Consider the following 18,531-nt stretch of genomic DNA (forward strand, 5'->3'; position numbering starts at 1 on the left):
AAAGACACAGCGGATGGTAACATACGACTAACAAGAGAAATATTTTTATTTTCTGCTTGCAACTGGACCGTCCAGAGCGTACACGGTAAGTACAACTCATCGTTTTTAAAAAGAAGTACTTTTGTTGCCCTGAAAAGCGAGTGAGCGTGGCGTTTGTGGGGGACGTCGAATTTCGACGATTCTTTCTGGTCAACGGTTGTAAATGATTGTGTTGATTAAAAAAGAAAACTTGATGTAACTCTACTTTTAACTGCCGTTTCAGATAGATTTGGAATTGCATCACATCCAATTTTGCCTAGAGCGTACACGGTAAGTAACACTCGTTGTGTTTAAGGAGATTTACGTTTGTAATAGCAGAAGTGTAGCCGCGTTGCGTTGTACGTGTGAATGTTGGTCCAGGCGAAATGTTAATGTTTAATTTCATTCCTTTAGGTTCCACGGTGTTTGTTGGCTGCAAGTTTTCCACTGCAAGAAGAGGCTCATATCATTGACCAGGAGCGAGCTACAATGGTGAGTAGCCATAACATTTATGTTAAACACTTCCTATTTCATGTCTAACAGTACTTGATTTAACAAATAACCATAAATAAATACAGTGTGGGCACTGAAGTTAACATATGTGATTATACTGCCTAATCTGTCACCGAGTAGATTGTTGCAAAGTAATATAAGATCCAAAGTTGTAATTCAGAATAGTTTTCAAAAGAAGGCCATTAGAATTATATACAAGTCTGATTACCCTGAACAAGCTATTAATTAAATCACAAATTCTTCAATTCAAAGATTTGGTAGATTATCAGACAAATAATGTCTAACAGTAATTGATTTAACACATCACGATAAGTAGATTGAGTGTGGGCACTCTCAAGTTAACATATATGATTATACTGCCTAATCTGTTACAGAGTATGTTGTTGCCAAGTAATGTAGAATAGATCCAAAGTAGTAATCCAGAATAGTTTTGAAGAGGCCATTAGAATAATAAACAAATCTGATTACCTTGAACATAATAACAAGCTAAGTGTTTAATATGTCCTATGAAGTCAAAATTGGGCACCATCATGTGGTGAAATTTGGAATTGCATCACATCCAATTTTGCCTGGGAACAAACAGATTAAATAAATCTTAGTTTTGAATAAGCCACTCCTTCTCAAACAAGTAAACTCTGCCCATTTCGCGCAGTAGATGTTCTGTTAATATCTAGTATTTATACAAAGTCATAATTTAAATTGCTTTCAACCTTCATTCATCGGTTCAACCAACATTACTCGCTCTTATTACCAACTTGTATTGATTTAACTAAGCGTTTAATACTTCCTATCAGGTCTCAAGGCAAGATTTGGCAAAATACAGTTTCAGCAAATCCAATTTTGCCAGGGAACAAAAATAGATTAAATAAACTAAATAAGTCTTCTTCCCATTAAATAAATCAGAAAAGTCTGTCTTGTAACCAGTCCTCTTCAAACAAGTAAAGTCTGCCCATTTTGTGCCGTAGATTTTGTGTCTATGCCTAGTATTTAAACAAAATCATAATTTAAACGACTTCTTTCCTTCATTCACTTTGGAAATTTGGAATTGCAGCAAATCGAATTTTGCCAGGGAACAAAAATAGATCAATTAAACTAAATAAGTCTTCTTCCCATTAAATAAATTAAAAAAGTCTGTCTTGTAACCAGTCCTTTTCAAACAAGTAAAGTCTGCCCATTTTGTGCCGTCGATTTTGTGTTAATGCCTAGTATTTATACAAAATCATAATTTAAAGGACTTCATTCCTTCATTCACTTTGGAAATTTGGAATTGCAGCACATCAAATTTTGCCTGGGAAGAAAAGTAGATTAAATAAATTTAATAAGTCTTACTACTTCCCATTAAATAAATTAAATACGTCTTACTTGTTCCCACTCCTTTTCAAAACAGTAGTTTAAAACGAGGGCCCTTCACTCAATCTTTAACCTCAACCCCGCACGTTGTGTTGTATCTGTGAATGTTGGTTGTGGCCAAATGATAGTTTTCTTTCATTCGTTTAGGTTCCAAGAAAACTTGATGTAACTCTACTTTTAACTGCCGTTTCAGATAAGCGGGTATTACGTCGCAGTCATGTGCCGCGGATATGACGTAATTGCCCGAACCTCCGCCAAAATTCAAATCTGTTGGCGCGATGGCCGTGAGCCACTGAGCAGCGACGATTATCAACGGAAATATCTTTATTTTCTGCTTGCAACTGGACCGTCTAGAGCGTACACGGTAAGTAACACTCATTGTGTTTAAGGAGATTTACGTTTGTAATAGCAGAAGTGTAGCCGCGTTGCGTTGTACGTGTGAAAATTGGTCGAGGCGAAATGTTAATGTTTAATTTCATTCCTTTAGGTTCCACGGTGTTTGTTGGCTGCAAGTTTTCCACTGCAAGAAGAGGCTCGTATCATTGACCAGGAGCGAGCTACAATGGTGAGTAGCCATAACATTTATGTTAAACACTTCCTATTTCATGTCTAACAGTACTTGATTTAACAAATAACCATAAATAAATACAGTGTGGGCACTGAAGTTAACATATGTGATTATACTGCCTAATCTGTCACCGAGTAGATTGTTGCAAAGTAATATAAGATCCAAAGTTGTAATTCAGAATAGTTTTCAAAAGAAGGCCATTAGAATTATATACAAGTCTGATTACCCTGAACAAGCTATTAATTAAATCACAAATTCTTCAATTCAAAGATTTGGTAGATTATCAGACAAATAATGTCTAACAGTAATTGATTTAACACATCACGATAAGTAGATTGAGTGTGGGCACTCTCAAGTTAACATATATGATTATCTGCCTAATCTGTTACAGAGTATGTTGTTGCCAAGTAATGTAGAATAGATCCAAAGTAGTAATCCAGAATAGTTTTGAAGAGGCCATTAGAATAATAAACAAATCTGATTACCTTGAACATAATAACAAGCTAAGTGTTTAATATGTCCTATGAAGTCAAAATTGGGCACCATCATGTGGTGAAATTTGGAATTGCATCACATCCAATTTTGCCTGGGAACAAACAGATTAAATAAATCTTAGTTTTGAATAAGCCACTCCTTCTCAAACAAGTAAACTCTGCCCATTTCGCGCAGTAGATGTTCTGTTAATATCTAGTATTTATACAAAGTCATAATTTAAATTGCTTTCAACCTTCATTCATCGGTTCAACCAACATTACTCGCTCTTATTACCAACTTGTATTGATTTAACTAAGCGTTTAATACTTCCTATCAGGTCTCAAGGCAAGATTTGGCAAAATACAATTTCAGCAAATCCAATTTTGCCAGGGAACAAAAATAGATTAAATAAACTAAATAAGTCTTCTTCCCATTAAATAAATCAGAAAAGTCTGTCTTGTAACCAGTCCTCTTCAAACAAGTAAAGTCTGCCCATTTTGTGCCGTAGATTTTGTGTCTATGCCTAGTATTTAAACAAAATCATAATTTAAACGACTTCTTTCCTTCATTCACTTTGGAAATTTGGAATTGCAGCAAATCGAATTTTGCCAGGGAACAAAAATAGATCAATTAAACTAAATAAGTCTTCTTCCCATTAAATAAATTAAAAAAGTCTGTCTTGTAACCAGTCCTTTTCAAACAAGTAAAGTCTGCCCATTTTGTGCCGTCGATTTTGTGTTAATGCCTAGTATTTATACAAAATCATAATTTAAAGGACTTCATTCCTTCATTCACTTTGGAAATTTGGAATTGCAGCACATCAAATTTTGCCTGGGAAGAAAAGTAGATTAAATAAATTTAATAAGTCTTACTACTTCCCATTAAATAAATTAAATACGTCTTACTTGTTCCCACTCCTTTTCAAAAAAGTAGTTTAAAACGAGGTCCCTTCACTCAACCTTTAACCCTATTTATTCACCTTCTAGGCTAAGTGTTAAAGGCTAAGTGTTAAAGGCTAAGTGTTAAAGGCTAAGTGTTAAAGGCTAAGTGTTAGAGGCTAAGTGCCAGAGGCTAGGCGCCAGAGGCGAGTTTTTGTGGGCTGAAGTTTTAGTGGGGTTAGTGGGAATACAATCCAAAAGAATACAACAGAATACAATACAATAGAATATGATACATAGATTAAATTCAATAGCTCTTACTACTTCCCATTAAATAAATTAAATACGTCTTACTTGTTCCCAATCCTTTTCAAAAAAGTAGTTTAAAACGAGGGCCCTTCACTCAACCTTTAACCTCAACCCCGCACGTCACATTGTGTTGTATCTGTGAATGTTGGTTGTGGCCAAATGATAGTTTTCTTTCATTCGTTTAGGTTCCACGGTGTTTGTTGGCTATGTTTTCCACTGTCAGAAGGATGAAAATACAAAGTACAACGCTTGGACGTGGGCGAAGACGTCACCGGTGAGTCCTTCCTTCCTATTTATTTACCTTCTAGATGCTAGAGGCTAAGTGTTAGAGGCTAAGTGTTAGAGGCTAAGTGTTAAAGGCAACACAATACGAACAACACAACACAATACGAACAACTCAACACAATATGAACAACACAATATGAACAACACAACACAATACGAACAACACAACACATTACGAACAAAAAAACACAATACGAACAACACAACGATACTGCACTGAACAACACGATACCGCACTGAGAAACACGATACCGCACTGAACAACACGATACCGCACTGAACAACACCATGCCGCACTGAACACCATGCCACACTGAACAACACCATCCCGCACTGAACAACACCATGCCGCACTAAATAACACCATGCCGCACTGAACAACACCATGCCTCACTGAACGACACCATGCCGCACTGAAAGACACCATGCCGCACTGAACGACACCATGCCGCACTGAAAGACACCATCCCGCACTGAACACCATGCCGCACTGAACAACACCATCCTGCACTGAACAACACCATCCCGCACTGAACAACACCATGCCGCACTGAACAACATTATGCCGCACTGAACATTATGCCGCACTGAACAACACCATGCCGCACTGAACAACACCATGCCGCACTGAACAACATTATGCCGCACTGAACAACACCATGCCGCACTGAACAACACCATCCTGCACTGAACAACACCATTCCGCATTGAACACCATGCCGCACTGAACAACACCATCCCGCACTGAACAACACCATCCCGCACTGAACAACACCATGCCGCACTGAACAACATTATGCCGCACTGAACAACATTATGCCGCACTGAACAACACCATGCCGCACTGAACAACACCATGCCGCACTGAACAACACCATGCCGCACTGAACAACATTATAACGCACTGAACAACACCATCCCGCACTGAACAACACCATGCCGCACTAAACAACATTATGCCGCACTGAACAACATTATGCCGAAATGAACAACACCATGCCGCACTGAACAACACCATGCCGCACTGAACAACACCATGCCGCACTGAACAACACCATGCCGCACTGAACAACACGATCCCGCATTGAACACCATCCCGCACTGAACAACACCATGCCGCACTGAACAACACCATGCCGCACTGAACAACACCATGCCGCACTGAACAACACCATGCCGCACTGAACAACACCATCCCGCACTGAACAACACCATGCCGCACTGAACAACACCATGCCGCACTGAACAACACCATGCCGCACTGAACAACACCATGCCGCACTGAACAACACCATTCCGCACTGAACAACACCATGCTGCACTGAACAACACCATGCCGCACTGAACAACACCATGCCGCACTGAACAACACCATGCCGCACTGAACAACACCATGCCGCATTGAACAACACCATGCCGCATTGAACAACACCATGCCGCACTGAACAACACCATCCTGCACTGAACAACACCATGCCGCATTGAACAACACCATGCCGCACTGAACAACACCATCCTGCACTGAACAACACCATCCCGCACTGAACAACACCATCCCGCATTGAACAACACCATGCCGCACTGAACAACACCATGCCGCACTGAACAACACCATGCCGCACTGAACAACACCATGCCGCACTGAACAACACGATCCCGCATTGAACACCATCCCGCACTGAACAACACCATGCCGCACTGAACAACACCATGCCGCACTGAACAACACCATGCCGCACTGAACAACACCATGCCGCACTGAACAACACCATCCCGCACTGAACAACACCATGCCGCACTGAACAACACCATGCCGCACTGAACAACACCATCCCGCACTGAACAACACCATGCCGCACTGAACAACACCATTCCGCACTGAACAACACCATGCTGCACTGAACAACACCATGCCGCACTGAACAACACCATGCCGCACTGAACAACACCATGCCGCACTGAACAACACCATGCCGCATTGAACAACACCATGCCGCATTGAACAACACCATGCCGCACTGAACAACACCATCCTGCACTGAACAACACCATGCCGCATTGAACAACACCATGCCGCACTGAACAACACCATCCTGCACTGAACAACACCATCCCGCACTGAACAACACCATCCCGCATTGAAAAACACCATCCTGCACTGAACAACACCATGCCGCACTGAACAACACCATGCCGCACTGAACAACACCATTCCGCACTGAACAACACCATGCCCACTGAACAACACCATCCTGCACTGAACAACACCATGCCGCATTGAACAACACCATGCCGCACTGAACAACACCATGCAGCACTGAACAACATTATGCTGCACTGAACAACACGATCCTGCATTGAACAACACCATGCCGCACTGAACAACACCATCCTGCACTGAACAACACCATCCTGCACTGAACAACACCACCCCGCACTGAACAACACGATCCCGCATTGAACAACACCATCCCGCACTGAACAACACCATGCCGCACTGAACAACACCATTCCGCACTGAACAACACCATGCCGCACTGAACAACACCATGCCGCACTGAACAACACCATGCCGCACTGAACAACACCATGCCGCACTGAACAACACCATGCCGCACTGAACAACACCATGCCGCACTGAACAACACCATCCCGCACTGAACAACACCATGCCGCATTGAACAACACCATGCCGCACTGAACAACACCATTCTGCACTGAACAACACCATCCCGCACTGAACAACACCATGCCGCATTGAACAACACCATGCCGCACTGAACAACACCATCCCGCACTGAACAACACCATGCCGCACTGAACAACATTATGGCGCACTGGACAACATTATGCTGCACTGAACAACACCATGCCGCACTGAACAACACCATGCCGCACTGAACAACACCATGCCGCACTGAACAACACCATGCCGCACTGAACAACATTATGCCGCACTGAACAACACCATGCCGCACTGAACAACACCATGCCGCACTGAACAACACGATCCCGCATTGAACAACACCATCCTGCACTGAACAACACCATGCCGCACTGAACAACACCATGCCGCACTGAACAGCACCATTCCGCACTGAACAACACCATGCCGCACGGAACAACACCATCCTGCACTGAACAACACCATCCCGCACTGAACAACACCATGCCGCATTGAACAACACCATGCCGCACTGAACAACACCATCCTGCACTGAACAACACCATGCCGCACTGAACAACACCATGCCGCACTGAACAACACCATGCCGCACTGAACAACATTATGCCGCACTGACGCATTGAACAACACCATGCCGCACTGAACAACACCATCCTGCACTGAACAACACCATCCCGCACTGAACAACACCATGCCGCATTGAACAACACCATGCCGCACTGAACAACACCATCCCGCACTGAACAACACCATGCCGCACTGAACAACATTATGGCGCACTGGACAACATTATGCCGCACTGAACAACACCATGCCGCACTGAACAACACCATGCCACACTGAACAACACCATGCCGCACTGAACAACACCATGCCGCACTGAACAACATTATGCCGCACTGAACAACACCATGCCGCACTGAACAACACCATGCCGCACTGAACAACACGATCCCGCATTGAACAACACCATCCTGCACTGAACAACACCATGCCGCACTGAACAACACCATGCCGCACTGAACAACACCATTCCGCACTGAACAACACCATGCCGCACTGAACAACACCATCCCGCACTGAACAACACCATCCCGCACTGAACAACACCATGCCGCATTGAACAACACCATGCCGCACTGAACAACACCATCCTGCACTGAACAACACCATGCCGCACTGAACAACACCATGCCGCACTGAACAACACCATGCCGCACTGAACAACATTATGCCGCACTGAACAACATTATGCCGCACTAAACAACATTATGTCGCACTGAACAACACCATGCCACACTGAACAACACCATGCCGCACTGAACAACATTATGCCGCACTGAACAACACGATCCCGCATTGAACAACACCATCCCGCAGTGAACAACACCATGCCGCATTGAACAACACCATGCCGCACTGAACAACACCATGCTGCACTGAACAACATTATGCTGCACTGAACAACACGATCCTGCATTGAACAACACCATGCCGCACTGAACAACACCATCCTGCACTGAACAACACCATGCCGCACTGAACAACATTATGCCGCACTGAACAACACCATGCCGCACTGAACAACACCATGCCGCACTGAACAACACCATGCCGCACTGAACAACACCATGCCGCAATGAACAACACCATCCCGCACTGAACAACACCATGCCGCATTGAACAACACCATCCTGCACTGAACAACACCATCCCGCACTGAACAACACCATGCTGCACTGAACAACATTATGCTGCACTGAACAACACAATCCCGCATTGAACAACACCATGCCGCACTGAACAACACCATGCCGCACTGAACAACACCATGCCGCACTGAACAACACCATGCCGCACTGAACAACACGATCCCGCATTGAACACCATCCCGCACTGAACAACACCATGCCGCACTGAACAACACCATGCCGCACTGAACAACACCATGCCGCACTGAACAACACCATGCCGCACTGAACAACACCATCCCGCACTGAACAACACCATGCCGCACTGAACAACACCATGCCGCACTGAACAACACCATCCCGCACTGAACAACACCATGCCGCACTGAACAACACCATGCCGCATTGAACAACACCATGCCGCACTGAACAACACCATGCAGCACTGAACAACATTATGCTGCACTGAACAACACGATCCTGCATTGAACAACACCATGCCGCACTGAACAACACCATCCTGCACTGAACAACACCATCCTGCACTGAACAACACCACCCCGCACTGAACAACACGATCCCGCATTGAACAACACCATCCCGCACTGAACAACACCATGCCGCACTGAACAACACCATTCCGCACTGAACAACACCATGCCGCACTGAACAACACCATGCCGCACTGAACAACACCATGCCGCACTGAACAACACCATGCCGCACTGAACAACACCATGCCGCACTGAACAACACCATGCCGCACTGAACAACACCATCCCGCACTGAACAACACCATGCCGCATTGAACAACACCATGCCGCACTGAACAACACCATTCTGCACTGAACAACACCATCCCGCACTGAACAACACCATGCCGCATTGAACAACACCATGCCGCACTGAACAACACCATGCCGCACTGAACAACATTATGGCGCACTGAACAACATTATGGCGCACTGGACAACATTATGCTGCACTGAACAACACCATGCCGCACTGAACAACACCATGCCGCACTGAACAACACCATGCCGCACTGAACAACATTATGCCGCACTGAACAACACCATGCCGCACTGAACAACACCATGCCGCACTGAACAACACGATCCCGCATTGAACAACACCATCCTGCACTGAACAACACCATGCCGCACTGAACAACACCATGCCGCACTGAACAGCACCATTCCGCACTGAACAACACCATGCCGCACGGAACAACACCATCCTGCACTGAACAACACCATCCCGCACTGAACAACACCATGCCGCATTGAACAACACCATGCCGCACTGAACAACACCATCCTGCACTGAACAACACCATGCCGCACTGAACAACACCATGCCGCACTGAACAACACCATGCCGCACTGAACAACATTATGCCGCACTGACGCATTGAACAACACCATGCCGCACTGAACAACACCATCCTGCACTGAACAACACCATCCCGCACTGAACAACACCATGCCGCATTGAACAACACCATGCCGCACTGAACAACACCATCCCGCACTGAACAACACCATGCCGCACTGAACAACATTATGGCGCACTGGACAACATTATGCCGCACTGAACAACACCATGCCGCACTGAACAACACCATGCCACACTGAACAACACCATGCCGCACTGAACAACACCATGCCGCACTGAACAACATTATGCCGCACTGAACAACACCATGCCGCACTGAACAACACCATGCCGCACTGAACAACACGATCCCGCATTGAACAACACCATCCTGCACTGAACAACACCATGCCGCACTGAACAACACCATGCCGCACTGAACAACACCATTCCGCACTGAACAACACCATGCCGCACTGAACAACACCATCCCGCACTGAACAACACCATCCCGCACTGAACAACACCATGCCGCATTGAACAACACCATGCCGCACTGAACAACACCATCCTGCACTGAACAACACCATGCCGCACTGAACAACACCATGCCGCACTGAACAACACCATGCCGCACTGAACAACATTATGCCGCACTGAACAACATTATGCCGCACTAAACAACATTATGTCGCACTGAACAACACCATGCCACACTGAACAACACCATGCCGCACTGAACAACATTATGCCGCACTGAACAACACGATCCCGCATTGAACAACACCATCCCGCAGTGAACAACACCATGCCGCATTGAACAACACCATGCCGCACTGAACAACACCATGCTGCACTGAACAACATTATGCTGCACTGAACAACACGATCCTGCATTGAACAACACCATGCCGCACTGAACAACACCATCCTGCACTGAACAACACCATGCCGCACTGAACAACATTATGCCGCACTGAACAACACCATGCCGCACTGAACAACACCATGCCGCACTGAACAACACCATGCCGCACTGAACAACACCATGCCGCAATGAACAACACCATCCCGCACTGAACAACACCATGCCGCATTGAACAACACCATCCTGCACTGAACAACACCATCCCGCACTGAACAACACCATGCTGCACTGAACAACATTATGCTGCACTGAACAACACAATCCCGCATTGAACAACACCATGCCGCACTGAACAACACCATGCCGCACTGAACAACACCATGCCGCACTGAACAACACCATGCCGCACTGAACAACACGATCCCGCATTGAACACCATCCCGCACTGAACAACACCATGCCGCACTGAACAACACCATGCCGCACTGAACAACACCATGCCGCACTGAACAACACCATGCCGCACTGAACAACACCATCCCGCACTGAACAACACCATGCCGCACTGAACAACACCATGCCGCACTGAACAACACCATCCCGCACTGAACAACACCATGCCGCACTGAACAACACCATGCCGCATTGAACAACACCATGCCGCACTGAACAACACCATGCAGCACTGAACAACATTATGCTGCACTGAACAACACGATCCTGCATTGAACAACACCATGCCGCACTGAACAACACCATCCTGCACTGAACAACACCATCCTGCACTGAACAACACCACCCCGCACTGAACAACACGATCCCGCATTGAACAACACCATCCCGCACTGAACAACACCATGCCGCACTGAACAACACCATTCCGCACTGAACAACACCATGCCGCACTGAACAACACCATGCCGCACTGAACAACACCATGCCGCACTGAACAACACCATGCCGCACTGAACAACACCATGCCGCACTGAACAACACCATCCCGCACTGAACAACACCATGCCGCATTGAACAACACCATGCCGCACTGAACAACACCATTCTGCACTGAACAACACCATCCCGCACTGAACAACACCATGCCGCATTGAACAACACCATGCCGCACTGAACAACACCATGCCGCACTGAACAACATTATGGCGCACTGAACAACATTATGGCGCACTGGACAACATTATGCTGCACTGAACAACACCATGCCGCACTGAACAACACCATGCCGCACTGAACAACACCATGCCGCACTGAACAACATTATGCCGCACTGAACAACACCATGCCGCACTGAACAACACCATGCCGCACTGAACAACACGATCCCGCATTGAACAACACCATCCTGCACTGAACAACACCATGCCGCACTGAACAACACCATGCCGCACTGAACAGCACCATTCCGCACTGAACAACACCATGCCGCACGGAACAACACCATCCTGCACTGAACAACACCATCCCGCACTGAACAACACCATGCCGCATTGAACAACACCATGCCGCACTGAACAACACCATCCTGCACTGAACAACACCATGCCGCACTGAACAACACCATGCCGCACTGAACAACACCATGCCGCACTGAACAACATTATGCCGCACTGACGCATTGAACAACACCATGCCGCACTGAACAACACCATCCTGCACTGAACAACACCATCCCGCACTGAACAACACCATGCCGCATTGAACAACACCATGCCGCACTGAACAACACCATCCCGCACTGAACAACACCATGCCGCACTGAACAACATTATGGCGCACTGGACAACATTATGCCGCACTGAACAACACCATGCCGCACTGAACAACACCATGCCACACTGAACAACACCATGCCGCACTGAACAACACCATGCCGCACTGAACAACATTATGCCGCACTGAACAACACCATGCCGCACTGAACAACACCATGCCGCACTGAACAACACGATCCCGCATTGAACAACACCATCCTGCACTGAACAACACCATGCCGCACTGAACAACACCATGCCGCACTGAACAACACCATTCCGCACTGAACAACACCATGCCGCACTGAACAACACCATCCCGCACTGAACAACACCATCCCGCACTGAACAACACCATGCCGCATTGAACAACACCATGCCGCACTGAACAACACCATCCTGCACTGAACAACACCATGCCGCACTGAACAACACCATGCCGCACTGAACAACACCATGCCGCACTGAACAACATTATGCCGCACTGAACAACATTATGCCGCACTGAACAACATTATGTCGCACTGAACAACACCATGCCGCACTGAACAACACCATGCCGCACTGAACAACATTATGCCGCACTGAACAACACGATCCCGCATTGAACAACACCATCCCGCAGTGAACAACACCATGCCGCATTGAACAACACCATGCCGCACTGAACAACACCATGCTGCACTGAACAACATTATGCTGCACTGAACAACACGATCCTGCATTGAACAACACCATGCCGCACTGAACAACACCATCCTGCACTGAACAACACCATGCCGCACTGAACAACACCATGCCGCACTGAACAACACCATCCCGCACTGAACGACACCATGCCGCACTGAAAGACACCATGCCGCACTGAACAACACCATGCCGCATTGAACAACACCATGCCGCATTGAACAACACCATGCCGCACTGAACAACACCATCCTGCACTGAACAACACCATGCCGCATTGAACAACACCATGCCGCACTGAACAACACCATCCTGCACTGAACAACACCATCCCGCACTGAACAACACCATCCCGCATTGAACAACACCATCCTGCACTGAACAACACCATGCCGCACTGAACAACACCATGCCGCACTGAACAACACCATTCCGCACTGAACAACACCATGCCCACTGAACAACACCATCCTGCACTGAACAACACCATGCCGCATTGAACAACACCATGCCGCACTGAACAACACCATGCAGCACTGAACAACATTATGCTGCACTGAACAACACGATCCTGCATTGAACAACACCATGCCGCACTGAACAACACCATCCTGCACTGAACAACACCATCCTGCACTGAACAACACCACCCCGCACTGAACAACACGATCCCGCATTGAACAACACCATCCCGCACTGAACAACACCATGCCGCACTGAACAACACCATTCCGCACTGAACAACACCATGCCGCACTGAACAACACCATGCCGCACTGAACAACACCATGCCGCACTGAACAACACCATGCCGCACTGAACAACACCATGCCGCACTGAACAACACCATGCCGCACTGAACAACACCATCCCGCACTGAACAACACCATGCCGCATTGAACAACACCATGCCGCACTGAACAACACCATTCTGCACTGAACAACACCATCCCGCACTGAACAACACCATGCCGCATTGAACAACACCATGCCGCACTGAACAACACCATCCCGCACTGAACAACACCATGCCGCACTGAACAACATTATGGCGCACTGGACAACATTATGCTGCACTGAACAACACCATGCCGCACTGAACAACACCATGCCGCACTGAACAACACCATGCCGCACTGAACAACACCATGCCGCACTGAACAACATTATGCCGCACTGAACAACACCATGCCGCACTGAACAACACCATGCCGCACTGAACAACACGATCCCGCATTGAACAACACCATCCTGCACTGAACAACACCATGCCGCACTGAACAACACCATGCCGCACTGAACAGCACCATTCCGCACTGAACAACACCATGCCGCACGGAACAACACCATCCTGCACTGAACAACACCATCCCGCACTGAACAACACCATGCCGCATTGAACAACACCATGCCGCACTGAACAACACCATCCTGCACTGAACAACACCATGCCGCACTGAACAACACCATGCCGCACTGAACAACACCATGCCGCACTGAACAACATTATGCCGCACTGACGCATTGAACAACACCATGCCGCACTGAACAACACCATCCTGCACTGAACAACACCATCCCGCACTGAACAACACCATGCCGCATTGAACAACACCATGCCGCACTGAACAACACCATCCCGCACTGAACAACACCATGCCGCACTGAACAACATTATGGCGCACTGGACAACATTATGCCGCACTGAACAACACCATGCCGCACTGAACAACACCATGCCACACTGAACAACACCATGCCGCACTGAACAACACCATGCCGCACTGAACAACATTATGCCGCACTGAACAACACCATGCCGCACTGAACAACACCATGCCGCACTGAACAACACGATCCCGCATTGAACAACACCATCCTGCACTGAACAACACCATGCCGCACTGAACAACACCATGCCGCACTGAACAACACCATTCCGCACTGAACAACACCATGCCGCACTGAACAACACCATCCCGCACTGAACAACACCATCCCGCACTGAACAACACCATGCCGCATTGAACAACACCATGCCGCACTGAACAACACCATCCTGCACTGAACAACACCATGCCGCACTGAACAACACCATGCCGCACTGAACAACACCATGCCGCACTGAAAAACATTATGCCGCACTGAACAACATTATGCCGCACTAAACAACATTATGTCGCACTGAACAACACCATGCCGCACTGAACAACACCATGCCGCACTGAACAACATTATGCCGCACTGAACAACACGATCCCGCATTGAACAACACCATCCCGCAGTGAACAACACCATGCCGCATTGAACAACACCATGCCGCACTGAACAACACCATGCTGCACTGAACAACATTATGCTGCACTGAACAACACGATCCTGCATTGAACAACACCATGCCGCACTGAACAACACCATCCTGCACTGAACAACACCATGCCGCACTGAACAACATTATGCCGCACTGAACAACACCATGCCGCACTGAACAACACCATGCCGCACTGAACAACACCATGCCGCACTGAACAACACCATGCCGCAATGAACAACACCATCCCGCACTGAACAACACCATGCCGCATTGAACAACACCATCCTGCACTGAACAACACCATCCCGCACTGAACAACACCATGCTGCACTGAACAACATTATGCTGCACTGAACAACACAATCCCGCATTGAACAACACCATGCCGCACTGAACAACACCATGCCGCACTGAACAACACCATGCCGCACTGAACAACACCATGCCGCACTGAACAACACGATCCCGCATTGAACACCATCCCGCACTGAACAACACCATGCCGCACTGAACAACACCATGCCGCACTGAACAACACCATGCCGCACTGAACAACACCATGCCGCACTGAACAACACCATCCCGCACTGAACAACACCATGCCGCACTGAACAACACCATGCCGCACTGAACAACACCATCCCGCACTGAACAACACCATGCCGCACTGAACAACACCATTCCGCACTGAACAACACCATGCTGCACTGAACAACACCATGCCGCACTGAACAACACCATGCCGCACTGAACAACACCATGCCGCACTGAACAACACCATGCCGCATTGAACAACACCATGCCGCATTGAACAACACCATGCCGCACTGAACAACACCATCCTGCACTGAACAACACCATGCCGCATTGAACAACACCATGCCGCACTGAACAACACCATCCTGCACTGAACAACACCATCCCGCACTGAACAACACCATCCCGCATTGAACAACACCATCCTGCACTGAACAACACCATGCCGCACTGAACAACACCATGCCGCACTGAACAACACCATTCCGCACTGAACAACACCATGCCCACTGAACAACACCATCCTGCACTGAACAACACCATGCCGCATTGAACAACACCATGCCGCACTGAACAACACCATGCAGCACTGAACAACATTATGCTGCACTGAACAACACGATCCTGCATTGAACAACACCATGCCGCACTGAACAACACCATCCTGCACTGAACAACACCATCCTGCACTGAACAACACCACCCCGCACTGAACAACACGATCCCGCATTGAACAACACCATCCCGCACTGAACAACACCATGCCGCACTGAACAACACCATTCCGCACTGAACAACACCATGCCGCACTGAACAACACCATGCCGCACTGAACAACACCATGCCGCACTGAACAACACCATGCCGCACTGAACAACACCATGCCGCACTGAACAACACCATGCCGCACTGAACAACACCATCCCGCACTGAACAACACCATGCCGCATTGAACAACACCATGCCGCACTGAACAACACCATTCTGCACTGAACAACACCATCCCGCACTGAACAACACCATGCCGCATTGAACAACACCATGCCGCACTGAACAACACCATCCCGCACTGAACAACACCATGCCGCACTGAACAACATTATGGCGCACTGGACAACATTATGCTGCACTGAACAACACCATGCCGCACTGAACAACACCATGCCGCACTGAACAACACCATGCCGCACTGAACAACACCATGCCGCACTGAACAACATTATGCCGCACTGAACAACACCATGCCGCACTGAACAACACCATGCCGCACTGAACAACACGATCCCGCATTGAACAACACCATCCTGCACTGAACAACACCATGCCGCACTGAACAACACCATGCCGCACTGAACAGCACCATTCCGCACTGAACAACACCATGCCGCACGGAACAACACCATCCTGCACTGAACAACACCATCCCGCACTGAACAACACCATGCCGCATTGAACAACACCATGCCGCACTGAACAACACCATCCTGCACTGAACAACACCATGCCGCACTGAACAACACCATGCCGCACTGAACAACACCATGCCGCACTGAACAACATTATGCCGCACTGACGCATTGAACAACACCATGCCGCACTGAACAACACCATCCTGCACTGAACAACACCATCCCGCACTGAACAACACCATGCCGCATTGAACAACACCATGCCGCACTGAACAACACCATCCCGCACTGAACAACACCATGCCGCACTGAACAACATTATGGCGCACTGGACAACATTATGCCGCACTGAACAACACCATGCCGCACTGAACAACACCATGCCACACTGAACAACACCATGCCGCACTGAACAACACCATGCCGCACTGAACAACATTATGCCGCACTGAACAACACCATGCCGCACTGAACAACACCATGCCGCACTGAACAACACGATCCCGCATTGAACAACACCATCCTGCACTGAACAACACCATGCCGCACTGAACAACACCATGCCGCACTGAACAACACCATTCCGCACTGAACAACACCATGCCGCACTGAACAACACCATCCCGCACTGAACAACACCATCCCGCACTGAACAACACCATGCCGCATTGAACAACACCATGCCGCACTGAACAACACCATCCTGCACTGAACAACACCATGCCGCACTGAACAACACCATGCCGCACTGAACAACACCATGCCGCACTGAACAACATTATGCCGCACTGAACAACA

General features: G+C 48.0%; 1 protein-coding gene and 1 long non-coding RNA gene across 2 annotated transcripts in view; one reads left to right on the forward strand and one right to left on the reverse strand.

Annotated features, from left to right (window-relative positions):
- The window catches only part of LOC148404776 (janus kinase and microtubule-interacting protein 2-like), a 142,741-nt gene that overhangs the window by 104,927 nt on the left and 19,283 nt on the right, over positions 1 to 18,531 (reverse strand). The window lies entirely within an intron of this gene.
- On the forward strand, positions 81 to 4,447 carry LOC148404785 (uncharacterized). Its single transcript, XR_015860703.1, has 5 exons — positions 81 to 309; positions 433 to 510; positions 2,075 to 2,245; positions 2,369 to 2,446; positions 4,296 to 4,447. It is a non-coding gene; the product is annotated as an uncharacterized LOC148404785 (long non-coding RNA).

Source organism: Syngnathus floridae, chromosome 1 (genome assembly GCF_059516105.1).
Source record: "Syngnathus floridae isolate MCC-2025c chromosome 1, RoL_Sflo_1.0, whole genome shotgun sequence".
NCBI classification, from domain to species: domain Eukaryota; kingdom Metazoa; phylum Chordata; class Actinopteri; order Syngnathiformes; family Syngnathidae; genus Syngnathus; species Syngnathus floridae.